The 18907-nt window shown below is 43.2% G+C and overlaps 2 pseudogenes; both read left to right on the forward strand.

The window, feature by feature from the left end:
- Nucleotides 1-7615: 7615 nt before the first annotated feature.
- Nucleotides 7616-8435, forward strand: LOC138752873 (ryanodine receptor 3-like; annotated as a pseudogene).
- A 6-nt stretch (nt 8436-8441) lies between these two features.
- Nucleotides 8442-18907, forward strand: part of LOC138752874 (ryanodine receptor 3-like) — a 38215-nt pseudogene continuing 27749 nt past the window's right edge.

An 18907-nucleotide genomic window follows, 5' to 3' on the forward strand; every position in this document is an offset into this window, starting at 1 on the left:
GATGGTGACCTCCCTGCCACTGCCAAACATAATATAGATGTAGTTATGGTTTGCATGTAGGAGGAAGACCTGCTTGTGTGTCTGTACGTGCTTACACAGGAGCACCGGTCTCGGGGACGTGAGCCATGCTGGGAGTGACATTCCAGTCTCCGACCTCCTGGGGAATGAGGACAAACGTTCATGAGGGGTCTTGTCGGTAGCTTTGCACAGCAGCGACCGAATGGCGTGGACCGCCTTGGGCAAGGCATCCTGCTAATACTCAATGGCCCACCCTTTTGACCTGACAATCAGGAGGACTGCCTTCCAGACCACCCTGTTCTCGCATTCCATTTGCCCATTGCCTTTTGGGTTATAGCTGGTTGTGCAACTGGTTGCGATGCCCCTCGCCGTCAGGTACTGGCGCAGCTCGTCACTCATGAAACTATACCCCCAGTCGCTGTGAATGTAGGCGGGGTAGCCAAACATGGTAAAAATCTGCCCCAGGGCCATGATGACAGTGGCTGTGGAGTTATCCGGGCAAGCGATAGCGAAAGGGAAGCATGAGTACTCATCCTCTACCGTGAGGAAGTAGACGTTTTGGTTTGTGGAAGGCAGTGGCCCTTTGAAATCCATGCCGAGACGCTCGAAAGGCCGGGTAGCCTTTACAACATGGGCCTGGGGTGGGCGGAAAAAGCGAGGTTTACACTCCACGCGGACCCAGCAGGCCTTGGTCATGTACTGATGGTGTACAGCAGGTTTTGTGACTTAATGAAATGGTACAACCTGGTGACATCGGATGGCAGAGGGACTCATGCAATGCCTGTAGCCTGTCTTCGTGCCTAGATGTGCAGGTGCGGGAGAGGGCATCGGGGGAGTCATTAAACTACCCGGGGGGGGTACTGGATGTCGTAGCTGTAGGTTGTCAGCTTGACTCTCCAGCACAGGATCTTGTCGTTCTTGATCTTGCTCTTGTGGGTAGTGTTAAACTTGAACACCACGGCCCACTGGTCTGTGAGGACGGTGAATCTCCTGCCAGCCAGGTAATGGCGCCAGTGGCAGACCGCTTCCACAATTGCCTGGGCCTCCTTTTCAATGGCGTTGTGCCCTAGCTTGAAGCTGTGAAGGGTCCTGGAGAAGAAAGCGATGGTGCGCCCCCCCCCCCCCCCCCCCTTGGTTAAGGTTAGCAGCGAGGGCCACCTCGGAGACATCGCTCTCCACCTGGAAGAGGGAGTCCTCATCCACAGCCTGCATCGTGGCATCTGCGATGTGTTGCCAGATGCGGGTGAAGGCTGCCTACACCTCGGGTGGGAGTGGAAAGGTTGTAGCTTGGGCCAGTGGGCGGACCTTGTCTGAGAAGCAAGGGACTCACTGCGAGTAATAAGAGAACAGGCCAAGGCACCTGCGGAGGGCTTTTAGCGTGGTGGGGAGGGGTAACTCCATTAATGGGTGCATCCTTTCTGGATCTGGGCCGATGACTCTGTGGGGTGGGTGGTGCTAATCTCACACTTCTCCTTGTTTGTAAGTGAGGTTCAGCTCCCCGGCTGTCTGGAGGAATTTCTCCAGGTTAGCATCATGGTCCTGCTGGTCACGGCCGCAGATAGTGACGTTATCCAGGTATGGGAACGTCGCCTTCAGCTTGTGCCAGTTTAACCATGCGATCCATCTCCCGCTGGAAAACAGGGACCCCGTTCGTGACCCCAAAGGGAACTCGGCGGAACTGGTACAGGCGCCCGTCCACCTCAAAGGCGGTGTAGGGCTTGTCCTTCGGGTGGATGGTGATTTGGTGATACACGACTTCAGGTCAATCGTGGAGAAAACCCGGAAGCGGGCTATCTTATTGACCATGTTGGCAATCCTCGGCAGGGAGTAGGTATCCAGCTGGGCGTACCAATTAATGGTCTGGCTGTAATCCACAACCATCCTTTGCTTACTTCCCCATATGACCACCAGGACTTGGGCTCTCCAAGGGCTGTTACTGGGCTCTATGACACTTTCCGCCAGGAGTCACCGCACCTCTGCCTTGATGTTGTCCCTGTCTACAGCGCAATAGCGCCTACTTCTGGTGGCAATCGGCTTGCAGCCGAGCGCAAGATGTGGAAAGGGCGCCATTGGGGTGATGCGCAGTGTGGAGAGGCTGTAGGTAGGGTGGCCGGGGCTGGTAGGTTGGCGTGCTGTGTAATGTGAGTGGAGGTTGGGCCCCTCAAAGGCTAGGGTGACACTCTGCAGGTGGCACTGGAAATCTAGGCCCAGGAGGAGTGGGGCACAGAGTTTGGGCATGACCAGGAGCCTGAACCTTGTGTAAGTCTCCCCTCCCACAGTTATATCGGCCGAGCAGCGCCCATGGGTACCAACAGTCTTATCCTTGGTGGTGAGGGCGATCGAGCAGGTGGTGGGGTGGACATTTAATCTCAGGGAGTGAATGATGCTCTCGGTGCTGCCACTGTCAAACAGGCACTTTGTTACCTGCCCGTTGACTTGCACGTCCATCATCGAGCGCCCGAGGTTGTGAGGGATGTCTCTGGTCCGTGTGATGGCAGCCAGGACTGTCTCGAGTTAGAGTCATCACTCTCCGGCTGTGTGCAGTGATTTCTGGGTTCCAGAGACCTGGGGAGCGTCAGTAGGGTGGCCTGGTCATCGCCCGTGTTGACTATGTCGACATCGGTCGTGGGGTGCGGCGTGCGGTAGCCAATGGCATCTGGAGGCATGGGAAGCATCAGTAGGGTGGCCTGGTCATTGCCCGTGTTGACCATGTTGTTCTCAATGTTGTCGGGGGCCCTCCATGTCGGCCGATGCCTGGCCCAAGATGGCAGCAGCATGTGCGGGCCCGCTGCGTGGATGGCCTCCTTCTTCAGCCGTGTCCGTTGCACTGAGGGAAGTGACTTTATTATGGCTGGCGGCAGTGACGTCGTTCCGTCAGCCGGAGGTGACGTCATGCAGTGAGCCAGAAGTGACATCGCTGTAGTTCTTGGCGTGCGGCGAGGGTGGGGGCTGGTGTAGGTGCTTGGGGCACACACTGTGACAGTCACCGGCGGGGCCGGATGTTGCACTGCGAAGTCGGGGAAGGCAGAAGTCATCGCAGAGACAATGGCGCTGTCCGACATGTGCACGTTGAGGGGGTGTCCACGGGGGAGGTGGGGAGGTCATAGAGGGCTGCTGAGTTGCCGGCTTGTTTTGAGAGGCACACTTTTGCAAAGTGGCCTTTCTTGCCATATCAGAAACAATACTGGTTCCTAGCTGGGCAGTTTTGGTGCGATCGTCAATCTGACCCACACCAGGACCCACATTACTTACAGGGGCGCCGTGCGCCTGCTGCAGCGACGTTCTCCTCCCCAGCTCAGTCTGGGGCTGCAGCTGCAGTGTAAGAGGGCCATGAGGGAACCTGTGGAAACCTGGAATCGAAGGCTTCAATGTGCAGGGCTGCTGCTTCCAGGTTTTGGACCACTTCTACAGTCTTGGTCAGGACGTAGATATTGTCTTCCAGCAGCTTCTGCCAGATGGCCCTCGAGCGTAGCCCTCGGAGGAAGGCATCCCGGATCAGCTTCTCGACCTCCTCTGCACCTACCCTAGGTTCAACCAGACACGGTCGGGCCAACTCTCGCAAGTGTCCCAGGTAAGACTCAGCCGTCTCCTCTGGTTGCTGAGCTCGGGTTTTGAGGAGGTACCTTGCAAAGTACGCATTCATGGGGGGGGACTTGTACAAGTTCTCGAGAGTGTCTATTGTTCTCTTGTACGTGGAGCAGCCTTTGGTTGCCTGGAAGGTGTGGGTACCCAGCTTTGACCGGAGTAGGACCAACTTCTTCCGATCTGTCCAGGATGCCGCCTTAATGTGCCTCGATGATTGCCTTGACCACGTGCTGCCAGATCTCGAAGCGTGTCTGGGCTTCCGGGAGGCGTGGGTCGACTTCGAGGCTCCCTGCGCACAGGACGTTTTCCATGGCAGCCGTGGGAAAATTTTGTGGATTAAATTGTGGTGTGCTGTTAGACAGAATCAGACACACACAAGGTAAAGACTGTACAACAGGCTTTAATCCACAAAGACTTCCACAGAGCCAGGCTGGCTGTAGCTGCAGTAACTCTGAGTGAGCTTTGGGAGGCCGGCGCAGGCTTATTATCCCGGAGGGTGATTGACACCCGACTGGGTGGGGCTTGATCCCTTCAGGCCGACTGGTGTTGTCCTGTCCCCTTACGTTCCTACAGGTACACAGTTTTCCCCCTACAGTAGGCTGGTGGTGTACCACTGCAGGGTGTATTGCTGTAATGGATGTGCCATATCAGTACAAGTTTTTTATTGTACACAGAGCTCCACAAGTTGCACTGGTCCACAGTCATTTCAGAAATATAGTCATCTTATTGCCTGTCTTACTATCAAGTTAATTAAATGTGGTCCTGTCAAAACCACAAACTAATCCCAAAGCAGAAACAAGTATTTTTCCTTTGAGTTTAACTATCATTTAACAATTTGATATGAATATTGCTCCTGTAGAACTCGGAAACTGAAAATGATCTTTTAAAAGTGTGCAGTCTCATTCATTAGACATTTTTCACCATTTTCTAACATTATTCTTTCTTTCCATCACCTTTTTATGTATCTGAAAGGATCTTGATTACTTTAATTTGCTTATTGTTCCACATCTGCTAATTTTACTCGGATGGATTGAGATGCATTGTTGCTTGCCATGTTTACTTAGATCCAAGAAACCCTGTTTCTTGTACATAATGAGCTCACATTTCAAGTCAAGTTTATCGTCATCTGATTGTACAAGTACAACCCGATGAAACAGTGTTCTCCAGTCCTCGGTGCAAAATGCGAACAAACAGATAAAAGACAGCAACTTGGCTTGCACAAAGTTAAAATCTAAACACACAAAGACATATCTAATAAATGGAAGATGTTCCAAATGAAACCAGTTATTCCAAATACAATAGAATTCTGTAAAGTGTTGTGATAATCTAGAGTCATATTGCAAACAAATGCTGCAGAGGTACAGTCATTGAAAGAAGCAGATATAATTTGAGCTTTAACTTTTTTTGGGCCATTTGGAACTTTACTAGTTCTTTAAATTGCATTGGTCAAAAATTGATATGATTAACTTCTGGTCTCCAGAGAGTGAAACTGAATCAGAGTCATTAATAATAATTACAGCATTGAAACGGGCCAACTTGGCCCTTCTAGTCCATGCCGAACACTTACTCCCACCTAAACCCACTGTCCTACACTCAACGCGTAACCCTCCATTCCTTTCCCATCCATATACATACCCAACTTTTCCTTAAATACTAATATCAAGCTTGCCTCCGCCACTTCATCTGGAAACCTGTTCCACACACCCACCACTTTCTGAGTAAAGAAGTCAACCCCTCATGTTTCCTCTAAACTTTTTACCCCTAACTCTCAACTCCCGTTTGTATCCCTCCCTTTAGCTGGGACCGACATATTATTCAAAGAAACGTTAATATTTACACCAGCTACTCAGTTACCATCAATTTAACACAGACCAGCACTTTCACTGACCTGATGGACTTATTCATTTCTCAATTTATGGATTTTTAAAGCCAATTACAGTCCTCCTAAGGAAAAATGAATTGTAAGTGTACATGGCAGCCAGTATTTTATTAGGGGAAAAAACTGTAGACTTTTTTTTTATATTTAATCAGTACAAACCAAAAAAAATTCAAACTCACAGTATAATGAAATCATCCACTGAAAGTACTGAGGAAACAGTTTAACACTTCTGATCATAAAAGATAGAATGGTTGAGATCGGTAAATCATTTCCTATCCCCATTAAATCTTCAATGTCTCTGGGTTGTCTGAGCCATGGATTTTCGCCAATTGTCTTGGGTAAACTTATACCTCTCATTTTGTTCGTTTTAGATTGGTCACAGTGTTTGAGCTACCGAAAGAAAATAGACACACACACCGAAAGCAGTTCAGTTTATACAAATGTTTATTACTAATTTAAAAGCTGATTTCACACTACAATATGCAAGCCTTTTCCAACTATACTTATCAACGCTTGAACTGGTCCCAACTGCCAAAGCGAGGCAACAACTGCACACTTGTAGTAGGTTGTCAGGGCGCCGGTAGCAGCTTCTCCACCTCCCCCAACCGGGACGTTGCTCGGACTCTGGCTGTTCTTCCTTCTTGACAAGGGGTGTTCCCACCCCTCGGAGAGTCTAAACTTCAGCAGCGGGACCACAGGCTTATATACCCCAAAAACAATTAATCATGCGCCTACTCCTAATATTTGTCAGTCGAAATCAAAACTGAACATTATATTCTACAATTTAGAAGATTAATTATTATGGAACCAGGATGTTATGATTTCCTGGTTTATCTCATAGATACAAAAACTTATTAAAACTTCTCGAGCAAGACAGGTTGTGACCAATTCGTCAATTTCAGAGTGTTCTATTTGACAACTGCTTTCCCTGGGCCTCGCAGTGCAATTCCATTTCAAAGTGTATCTTCAGATAAGTCCCCATGGCTGAGTTTAATTACATCTGCTAGTTCTGAAAGTAAGGTGACCTGCGTGTGGACCCAGTGTCGTCAGTTCCACATAAGCAAAAAGCATCTGGGTACATGGTTTTAATCCTCCATTACACTGAGCCATGGATTTTACTTTAGAAGAACAAAGTAAGAAGCACTGTTACTTTAACATTCAGGTTAATTTCTACTTAAAGTGGTCATTTAAATGGGAAGTATAAATTCTATATCTGTATTTTTCTGAAGTAGTAACTGTCAAGATTGCTTTGAGATCTCTTGCTGAAAGTATTTACAGTGACAGGTTTTAACAGGATCTTCATCTCTGCCTTGAGTGTTTTATATATATTAAAATAGGGAGATCCTGAAATATTTTGATAGATTTTGAATCCTAAACTATTCTGCTCCTCTCTTGGCCTTTCTAAGTGTTGATTCAAATTACTAAAGATAACTAAGTAGCTGAAGGCTGTAGCTTTTCTATTATAGGAAAATTGACTGACAAAAACTCAAAATCTGTTTGTTTGTTTTCAGGATTCAAGCCAGATTGAATTGTTCAAAGAGTTACTGAATTTGCAGAAAGATACGGTGGTGAGGCTGTTATCATTGTTGAAAGATTAATATTTTTTTACATGCTGTGAAGGTTGAGAAGATTATTTAGGATCTGGTCTCATAATATCATGTTTAGCCTATGCTGTGAATATTTCCATCTTTCAAAGTACAATTTTTTTTCCAATATTTGCATCCCATACTTTTTACCTCCAGTAAAAGTTTGGTTCCATGATTTACTGCACCTGTTTTGCAGCATTTCAAGTGCTTCACCAGATTCAATGATTTGTAAAATTACTTGGTTGTTCAATCCGATTGCACCTTACTTCCTGTTCACATATTCAATTAAATATGGATCCTAATTCATTTCCTTTTGTGACCCCAGCTGAAACAAGATTCTTTTTATCATTTGCAATTTTTTTTTTAATGTTTAAAGCATTTTTTAATCATCCTAGTGAATTGGATTGTTTATGTTGAAATTAATAAATTAGTATAGAAAATGTTCAACGTCTTTTTAATATTTTCTTCGTGTTTAATGAGAAATAATGATCTCTTTGCCCACAGAGAATTTTGTAAACAGAACTATCGGCAAACAGATGGATGAATCTTCGATATGTTTCTTAAGTTAAAAGATATAACCACTTCCTTAACCTTCAGAGATTATTATCTAGAAGGTAAGAGAGTGATTACAAAAAAAGAATTCCAAAAGGCTTTGGAAAGTCAGAAGAAATATGGGCAATCAGAAATAGATTTCTTACAATGTTGTGATGAAAATGATATTTAACTATAAGGAATTTATTGACCGCTTTCAAGAACCTGCCAAGGACGTCACAGCATTACTGACCAATTTATCCAAACACATGCCCTAAAAACATTCTTATAACTGGCACAAGGTGCCTTCACATACTTTGAGCTCCATTTAGGACGCATTAAGATAGTGAGTGGAGAGAAATGCATAGAAAGAGTCCACTTTAAAATCAGTGAATCAAGTAGGACACGATGGGAGAAACTTCAAGTCAAGGAATCCAAACGACTGTTCATCTTTGATGTTGTGAATGAGGGTGGCAAGTCAGAAATGATGGAACTTTTTGTGAGAACACTATATTTGAAATGTAATTAGCAACTGAAATCTCTGAGCCAGATACTGCTAAAAGAGCTGATGCGGATGAACAGGAACCCCCCCCCCCCCAACTGAAAATGAAGAGGAGATGGCTCACAAATGCATTTGTGTCACCAAAGGTGGTCCAGTTGAAGTTTCTCAGGATCTTCACGTTAGAAATATCAGAAGGCAGTCTAAGAAAATTATGAGGATGGAGTTATTGATGGCATTTTTCTCCTTCTTCTGGATTTTGTTTTATTTATTTTCAACATCATGCAAGGATTCTTCCAGATTGTGTGGAGTGCCCTATTGGGGGTGGGCTCATTGAACGAGCATGCCAGATCCAACACAACTTGAAATTCACGGAGATGCAGGCGGGTCAGAAAGAGCAGAAGCTTCAGAGACAAGACTTGTTATAGAACTAAAGTCTACAGTGCAAGATGAGAAAAGTGAAACTGAGGTGATGCCAGACACATTTGGTACATGTCGGAAAAAAGTAGGCAAGGCAGCAGGTGATAGATATGGAGGTCTTGGTGACGTCTCAGAAATCATCAGAGCTGAACCACCCTCCACCCACCCCAAGAAGTATTGAAAAAGCAATATCTCAAAAAAAGAAAGTTAGTTTCATAAAATATTCTGATTATAAACTTCAGTTTAATTTTTAACTTTCATAAAGCTCACAGTCTATTTTTTAAAACTTCAAGACTGAACAGAAGAGTAGAAATGAGAGTAAAACTGAGTCTGAGAAGACAGAGTAAGTGTTAACTCTCACGGTGTGCCATTGAAAAGAATTCGTCAAACTTGCGAGTTGTCCAGTAAGAAATCTTAAGTAACTTACGATTTCTGATGTGTGGCCGTCTTGACAGCACGGAAGATGGTGAGAAGAGGGACGAAGTCAAAGAAGAACCACAATCAGGTGAAAGTGAAGGCAAAGAATAAAAGATAAAGAAGAGGTGACATGGGCAGACGAGGAAAGAACCAGTGGCGTTATTGGCTAACTTCTGAGAGGGTCTGGAAATTTACCAAACTAAGATTCTGGTAGATGGCTAGGTTTTAAAATGATATCATGCATTTGGTGTTCAAATATTACATCATATAAATTCTGCTTTGGGGTTAAATGTTAAGTTCTTTATTTTAATTGCAGAGCCAAAATATAAAAGGATTGTTGGATGATCCAGTTTCCCTCGAATGATTTTAGTACGTTCTGCCTTATGATAGGATGAGGATGCCTGTCTTGTCACACTGATGCTCCCAGACCCCATTATTTTTACCATGTACCTGAGCTCATTCCCAATTATTGCTACTTGCAAATGTAGTCACATTGATCCATCGCACCCGTGCTTACTGACCCGCATCAATGTCTGATTTGAACACCTTCAACATTATATGCTCATCCCTGCACATAAGTTACTTCACGATCATATTTTTTAATTACCTTCACTTTATGGAGCCCTACAACCTTATGACATCAAACTCTATCTTTGTTTTTTGACACTGTTTTTTGTCCCACCAGGAGCAGGTTAACCCTTAGCTCTTTGGGCTCTGTGCTCTTATATACACTTCTTGACTGCTCTATTTTTGCATCTACCCCACCCCCCCACCACCCCAGGTTTCTCCTTAAAACTCATCCCTCTAACTCAGCATATTGATGACTATTCTAAATATCTCCTCTTAGTGTGAAATAAGAACCAAAACTTATGAAAATAATCAACATCAATGAAGAGAAAGTTACTGTTTTATGTTAATAATCTTTTGTCAGAATTTGTCTGATTATTATCTCTGTGAAAATGATATGAGATTACTGAATTGTTGCACAGTGGAGCTGATGTATAGAATTCCAATCACTTAATTGTTGAAATATGCAGATGACGTTTAAAAATGTTTCTCTCTGCCAACATTTCACCTTTGAGTTAATGTGCAGCAGAATTAAATAAAACTTGGACTTAGCGGGAAAATCTCAATCCCTACTTCAAAAGACGCTTGCTTAATTTGTGAAAAGTGAATTGGAGATCAAGAATTATACATCCCTCCACCATGAGTGTTATTTGTGAGAGAGTTTGAGAATGGATGAAAATAGTAGAAAATAATGACTATGTGGAAACAGGGCACCTGGGATTTGGCAAATTTAATGTTAAATTGCAAACTGACTAAATTATGGAGACAAAACAAATTGCTGGACAAACTCTTTGGGGCATACAGCATCTGTGGAGGCAAAATGATGGCCAACATCTTGGATTGAGACCCCTATCAGAACTACCTGAAGAGGTAGTGCTGGGTAAGCTATTGGACCTTAAGGCAGATAAGGCCATTGGTCCAGGTGGAATGCATCCTGGGGTTCTGAAAGAGATAACCGAAATTATAGCAGGTGTTGTCATGATAATGAATATGTATGAGATGTACCGGAAGTCACGAGGTAGGAGAGAGAGAGATAAGAACACAAGCAGGAGAACAAAGGAAACGGGAGAATAAAGACACTAAGAAGTTTACCTGATAAACTTGTGTTTAATGTTTTATTAACTTCACATTTCGGGCCACAAATGTGACATTGGCGACGAGGATGAAAGAAGCTTGAAGAAAATTAAAGACTAAACAAGATTACAGAGGTTTACAGACAACTTCAAGGTGATAAGAATTTTCTCTTTGACTCAGTACTTTTGGAGCTGGAATATTTCCTCATGGCTGGTGCAGACAGTGACTTTCTAACACATAGTGGAATTGCTCATTTTGACCCAACGGGTGATGCAAGCACTGTAAGTGTGAAGTGGAAGGCATGGTTGGAAGAATTTGAATCCTACGCTGACAGTCGTGGCCTATTTTTAGATACCGGTACGGTTGAACAAAAAGCGCAGAGAAGGGCGTTACTTCTTTTCACTGCAGGACCCTCAGTTCGGGAAACATTTAAGACACTTTTGAATACTGGAAGAAAAGATGAGTACCAGAAAGCGGTAGATGCATTAAATGCACACTATGTAGTGACACCGAATGCTACATTTCAACGCCATTTGTTTCGGGGAACGAGACAAAAAGATGGCCAGACAATTGCTTAATACGTGACGAGACTACGCCAGCTAGCTGTTGGATGTAATTACATGCCAGCTGATTTGGACAACCAATTATTGGATAAAGTCGTACAGCACTGCAGATCAGATAAACTCAGAAGACGTCTACTGGAAAGAGGGAGTGAGTTGGAACTCACCGATGCTTTAACCATTGCTGCTGCATTAGAGGCTGTTGAAGGGCAATTTCATATCATGACCCTGAAAAACAACTCAAGCCAGCAAATTAAGAGGCTCTCACATCGCCATAACCAGCCAAGATATACGTCGACACAGGACGTGGAGTGTTATTGATGTGGAAACCGAGGTCACTTTGGAACAGATCCATATTGCCCGGCCAAAGGCAAAGTTTGCAAAAAGTGTGGAGGTAAAGACCACTTTGCAAAGAAGTGCAAAAGCAAGTCCAATGCAGACCAGAAGAGGAAGAGTACAACTTCCAAAGGCAAAGCCTGGGGGAAAGGAAAGTATCCTGGAAAGAAAGATACCATTCGTCAGATAGACGGTGACGATGATGATACCCAGGAGGAACAGAGTTGTTACCAATTTACGTTGAATGAAGTACATCATGAGAAAGTCCCAGTGATCATTGGTGGAGTGACAGTTCAGGTCATTGTAGACTCAGGCAGTGACAGTAATGTGATTGATCGACATTTATGGGAGAAGTTGAAAAGGAAAAAGATCATCTGTACCTCAAAGAAGTGTTCCAAGAAACTGTATCCATACACAGCAACCAAGCCATTGCAGACCATTGGATGTTTTACTGCAACTGTTGAAGCTGGAGATAAGTACACCGAAGCAGAGTTTATGGTCATAGAAGAGAGGGGAGAACCATTGCTGAGTAGAAGCACAGCGCAAGACCTGGCAATACTTCATATTGGAGCTTGTGTCAATTCAATTCAGTCATACGAGGATATGAAGCAAGAATTCCCCGCAGTCTTCCAAGGAGTAGGAAAGCTGAAAGGTCGACAATTGAAGCTAGCGGTAGATGAAACGGTCAAACCCAAGGCACAACCAATGCGCCGAACTCCGTTTGGACTTCGTGGGAAAGTCAAAGCCAAAATTAAAGAATTGATCGAACAAGACATTATTGAACCGGTGGAACATTCGACACAATGGGTCAGTCCAGTAGTGATTGTGCCCAAACCAAAGGGTGACATAAGACTATGTGTTGACATGAGAATGGCCAATGAAGCTATAATTAGAGAACGACACCCTATACCAACGGTGGAGGAAATACTTCAAGAACTAACTACCAGCAAGATATTCTCAAAAATTGATCTTAAATGGGGCTATCATCAATTAGAGCTGGATCCAGGTTCCCAAGATGTAACTGCATTTGTGACTCACTGTGGATTGTATTGTTACAAGAGACTATCATTTGGAATTAATGCAGCTTCGGAGATCTACCAGTATGAAATCCATCGAGTGATTCAAGGCATTCCTGGAGTTGCCAACATTTCTGACGACATCATAGTCCATGCACCAACGAAGGAAGAGCATGACAAATGGTTGAGGTGTGTACTATCTAGACTACAGGAGGCAGGCCTTACCGTGAATGGAAACAAGTGCCAGTTCGGTGTGTCAGAAATGGACTTCATGGGACACAGACTTACACTGGAAGGACTAAACCCTGCAGAGGCCAAGGTGAAAGCTATTGAAGAGGCACATGCACCTCAGAATGCAACAGAGGTGAGGAGTTTCCTGGGATTGGTCAATTTTTGTGCAAAGTTCATTCCTAATTTCGCTACAGTGGCAGAACCACTAAGGAAACTAACCAAGAAAGGTGTACCATTTCATTTTGGATCTGAGCAGAAGAAAGCGTTCACAGCGCTGAAGCAAAGCCTGACAGATGCAAAAACTCTTGGATATTACGATCCGGCGGCATCAACCAAAGTCATAGCGGATGCCAGCCCAGTTGGTTTAGGAGCCGTGTTGGTCCAGATGCATGATGGAGGACCAAGAATCATTGCCTATGCCAGCAGATCATTATCAGATGTGGAAAGAAGATACTCTCAGACAGAGAAAGAAGCACTCGGACTTGTATTGGCCTGTGAGAGGTTCCATGCATATTTATACGGCATTGAATTTGAACTCATCACAGATCATAAGCCATTGGAGGTGATCTATGCACCTAGATCCAAACCATGTGCCAGAATAGAGAGATGGGTACTCAGACTACAACCCTACAAATATAAAGTAATCCACATTGCAGGGAAAGCAAACATTGCTGATCCGCTGTCCAGATTGGTGAAGGATGGAGGTCCACAATCCAAGTCAGAATTGGGAACAGAAACAGAGAGCTTTGTACGCTTCGTAACTATTCAGGCGACACCGAAAGCTGTGACTACGAAGGAGGTCGAGAGAGAATCCGAACGTGATCCAGAACTCATGGAAGTAAGAGAATGCATACAGAGTGGACAATGGGACAAGTGTACTCACAAGGCTTACATTCCCATTAGAGACGAACTTTGTTGCATCGGACAGTGTGTATTGAGAGGTTGCAGATTGGTGATACCGCAAAGATTGAGACCGATCGTATCCTTAGCGCATGAAGGACACCTAGGTATTGTTGGTACCAAGCAAAACCTCAGGACCAAGGTATGGTGGCCAGGTTGTGATAAAGACGCCGAGAGATTTGTTAAAACTTGTCACGGATGTCAAATCACAAGTAGGAGTAATCCGCCAGGACCGATCCAGAGTACGCAACTTCCGACTGGACCATGGATCGACGTAGCTGTTGATTTTCTTGGACCTTTACCGACGGGTGAATCAATTATGGTAGTGATAGATTACTACAGCAGATACTATGAGTACGTGGTGTTGAAGTCCACAACCACTGAAAAAACAATACAAGTGTTAGCAGAGATATTCGTAAGATATGGATTACCTGTTACATTATACTCTGACAATGGTCCACAATTCATTTCAGAGACATTTGCAGAATACATGAGGACCACAGGTATTCACCATCATAAAGTAACTCCGAAATGGCCGCAAGCCAATGGAGAAGTAGAGAGACAAAATCAGTCCATTGAAAAACGATTGAGGATTGCACACGCAGAAGGACAAAATTGGCGAGAAACATTGCTATCTTATGTGGCTGTCTATCGAGCAACGCCTCATGCAACCACTGGAAAAAGTCCTGCAGAAGCATTTTTTGGGAGAAAAATCTGCACAAAAATGCCAGAAATAAAGGAAATCCGAGACGACCAGGAGATGAGGGACCACGATGCTGAAAAGAAAGGTGCAGCAAAGCTGTACACAGATTCGAAACGTGGAGCCAAGTACTCAGACATCATGCCAGGAGATAATGTTCTAGTGAGGCATGAAACTGGTGGTAAGCTAGACACACCTTATTACCATCAACCCTATACTGAGGTATCCAGAAGTGGCAGTATGGTGACAGTCAAGTCTCCGACTGGAGTCCTGTATAAGAGAAATGTATCAGGTGTAAAAAGGTACCAGTCCAGAGATACATCGAGCGAAGAGGTTGAAAGGCCAATACGAGATGCTGAAACTGAGAGACCTGATGATGTTCCAGAGGCAGTTACCAGCACTCCTGATGAAGTGACTAGAGCGCCAGAAACACCCGAAGCCGTGACGAGCAGTATTTCCGACGCCGAGAGTGAACAACCGAGAAGCGACGACAATATCGCAGGCAGGCCGAAACGAAACCGGAAAGTGCCCAAACGATACGAAGACTTTGTGCCATAGTTTTAATAAGAACTTTGGGACAGTATTTAATCTTATATCATAAAGTGCATGTATGAGTGCTGTAGGAAGTAAACTTTATGTAGTTGAGTTATAGTATTACCATTAGTTACGATGTTTGTAAGTTTCCGAGGGATATTGATAAGTGAAGGTAAAGTTTATTTCTGATTAAAGGAGGGATGTCATGATAATGAATATGTATGAGATGTACCGGAAGTCACGTGGTATGAGAGAGAGATAAGAGCACAAGCAGGAGAACAAAGGAAACGGGAGAATAAAGACACTAAGAAGTTTACCTGATAAACTTGTGTTTAATGTTTTAATAACTTCACATTTCGGGCCACAAATGTGACATGTGTCTTTGTGGTGTTTTGGCAATATTCTCTGGCCAGATCCTTGTGAATTGGAAGACAGCAAATTTAACTATAAATGGGTAGACAAAAGGTAACAATTGGCCACTTAGCTTAATGTCCGTAGTTGGGAAAATGCTTGAAGTCATCATTAAGAAAGAGAGAGCAAAACATCTCATTAGAAATTGTTCCATCAGACAAAGGCAGCATTGTTTCAGGAAGGACAGGTCATGTTTAACTAATTCACTGATGTTCTTTGAGAATATGAGTGCAGTAGATAGAAAGAAGCAGGTGGATGCTTGGATTTTCAGAAGATATTCAACAAGCTGCCACACAAAAGACCTGTATAAGGATGCTTGAATTTGGAGCTAATGTATTGACATAGCTGGAGGATTAGTTAACCAATAGAAGGCAGGGAGTGGGGGTAAATGAGTCCTTCTCGGGTTGGCAATTAGTAGTTAGTGAAGTGTTTCACAGATCAGTGCTGGGCCCACAACATTTCACAATGTACATAAATGATTTGGATGAGAGGTCCAAGTGTAGTCGATCTATGTTTTCTGATTACACTAAATTGAGTGGAGTAGCAAAGTGTGCGGAAAACACAAAAGAGACTGCAGAGATGTATACATAGGCTTAGTAAGTGGTCAAGGATCAGGGAGGTAGAGTACAACAATGGTAAATCCACTTTGGTCATCCATTTTAGAAAGAAAATAGTAAATCAGGCAACAATTTAAAAGGTGAAAGATGCAGCATGGCATTGTGCAGAGAGACTTTGGAATGCTTGTGCATGAATTGCAAATAATTAGTTTGCAGATGTAGCAGATAATTAAGACGACAAGTGGAACGTTGCCCTTCTTAACTTGAGGGATTGAATTTAAGAACAGGGAGGTTCTACTGCAAGTGTACAGAGTACTGGTGAGGCTACACCTGGACTACTGCATGCAGTTCTGGCTTGAGAACGGATACACTGGCTTTAGAGGTAGTGCAGAAGTTCACCAGGTTGATTTCAGACATGAAAGGGTTATCTTATGAGGAAAGATTGAGTAGCCTGAAGAGAAATCTCATTGAAACATATAAAATTATGAAAGAATAGATAATATAGAAACATAGAGATAGTTTCTACTGGCAGGTGAGACTAAAACTTGAGAATATAGTCTCAAGATTCAGGGGAGTAGATTTTAGAACAAGATAAGGGGAAACTGTTCTCCCAGAGAGTGGAAAATCTGTGGAATTATCTGCCCAAGGAAGCAGTAAAGCCTGTCACAGTGAATGAATTTAATATGTAGATAGATAGATTTTAGAAGAATAAGGGAATTATATCTCTGTGTTACTTGGGAAGCTTCTTAAACAACTTAAAGATGCAATATTCAAATAACAGAAGAAATTTTACTTACTGATGCAATAGACAATAGGTGCTGGAGTAGGCCAGGCCCTTCGAGCCAGCACCGCCATTTGTTGGATCATGGCTAATCTTTCCCTTTCAATAACCAATCGCAGCCTTATCCTCATAACCCTTAACTCTCCTGCCCACAAGAGCCTTATCCAACTCTTTCTTAAATCTATCCAATGAATCCGCCCCCACTACCCTCTGTGGCAATGTATTCCACAGACCCACAACTCTCTGGGTAAAAAAAATTCTCCTCATTTATGTCTTAAATGGCCTTCCCTGTATTAAACTATGCCCTCTAGTCCTAGTCTCACTCATCATTGGGAACGTGTGATATGATTTCACCTTGTCAAACCCTTTGATAATCTTAAATACCTCAATCATGCCTTCCACCATCTCAGGAGAGTGTTCACACACTCATACATACACCCCACAGTGGTGCACTACAGTTACTATAGTGAGAAGGGTGTATTCTTATGCAGTTACAAAATAATTCACATTATCCAGGTAGGTAAGTGGAACTGAGTGCACAGACAGATCAGCCATGATCTTACTGAATGACAGAACAGGCACAATGGGCCAGATGCCCTACTCCTGCTTTATTTCTGGTGTTCTTCTTTTAAAATGTTAAAATCACAGACACAAGGAAACCAGAATGTAGAAATAGCTTGCATATTATTCAATAAAGTACTTTGAAAGACAGAACAATATTTTTACCTAATTAAGACTGACCTAGCTTGTATGAGGTAAGATTTACAAGGAGGACTCTGGAGGAACAAGGGAATCAGAGATAATGTGCCTGTTACCAGTGTCATCACCATGGTATTTAAGGTCTTTACTGAAGAAAGGGGTACTTTAAGCATGAGGCTACCAGATTCCAAACAGAGCTAGCGGTGAGTAAAGCATGTGAAGACCATGTGGGAAGGTGCCATTAGAAGCAATTGATCACATGCCTTCTTGTGTTAGGTAGGTAAAAATTTATAATGAAGCATTGGTGCAAATGCTGAAGCTTATTTTTAAAAGAATTATTCATACAGCATGGAAACAGGCCATTTCGGCCCAATTTACATCCAATTAACCTACTACACCCCCTGTACACTTTAAACAATGTGAGGAAACCGGAGCCGAAGGCGAAAACCTACGCAGTCATGAGGAGAATGTACAAACTCCTTACAGACAGCACAGGATTCGAATCCCAGTACCAAACGCTGGCGCTTATATATGTAAATGATATTTAAAACTCAATGCTTTGTACAAAGAGAGAGAGGATGTGGGGACCACTGTTAAGGTTCTCTCCCTCCGTGAGGTGAAAGATTGAATGAATATGTTTGTGTGATTCTCTTGCTTCACAATAGCCCACTTGCTATCAAACACTATTTAAAAACTGATTAACTTTAACATGGAACAGTGTGTCAGTGCAGTAGGCCAGTAAAGTGAAACTAAGACTTGCCAGTTCATTGGTTTTTATTGCTCTACTGATGCAATGCATTTTGGTTCTCTAAGTGTTGAATATTCACCAGGTCTCCAGATGGTTTAAATGCCTTCAAAGCCATCATTACTTGTGCAATGAAAGATGGAAAAGGGCATGTGTAGATTTGCATGGTTTCCCTTCATCCGTTGTTAAATAAATCAAAAGATTTGTATAATCATGTTTTATTTTTGGATAAATTTTGGAATGGTGAAAAATCTACTGATACTTTAATTTAACAAATTATTACATAAAAATTCTGTTTTATCTTCATAGCACAAATGACAGAACAATCACTGGTGTTGTAAACTCTCCAGGCTTCCACCGTTGCCAGTTTTTAATATTTCATTTGTTGATGAGTGATCATTTAGTAATGAAGTAATGAAAATGAATAAGATGAAAGCCAAGCACAACCCAAGGTTAATTAACCACTGTGAATGTTTATAATGTTTTGTTTACCTCAGTACCTCATAACTTACCAAGGACTGATATTAAACTATTAAGTTCTTTCTACAGAACTATCTTGCTGGGTAATCGATGGACATAAATATGCTGGCAATTCTGTTACAGTTAAAGTTCAAAGTTGGAAGTATTTTACAGTTATGACTGTTACGGAATATTTTAGAATAGTTATGGGTAAAATATGTCTTTAAAAGGGATAGATTGTGGGGTTTAGATAAGGTTACACTTTACAAGAGTAACACTTCACAAAAGACATCTCATTTAAAATGCAAGAACTTTGATGAAGTGAGACATTGTGTCACCAGTGACTTTGCAGAGACAATGGAACTGCTTTAGAAAGGACTTTACAAGGAGGTGCAAATGGAA

The sequence above is a fragment of the Narcine bancroftii genome, chromosome 2, assembly GCF_036971445.1.
Source record: "Narcine bancroftii isolate sNarBan1 chromosome 2, sNarBan1.hap1, whole genome shotgun sequence".
Classification (NCBI taxonomy): domain Eukaryota; kingdom Metazoa; phylum Chordata; class Chondrichthyes; order Torpediniformes; family Narcinidae; genus Narcine; species Narcine bancroftii.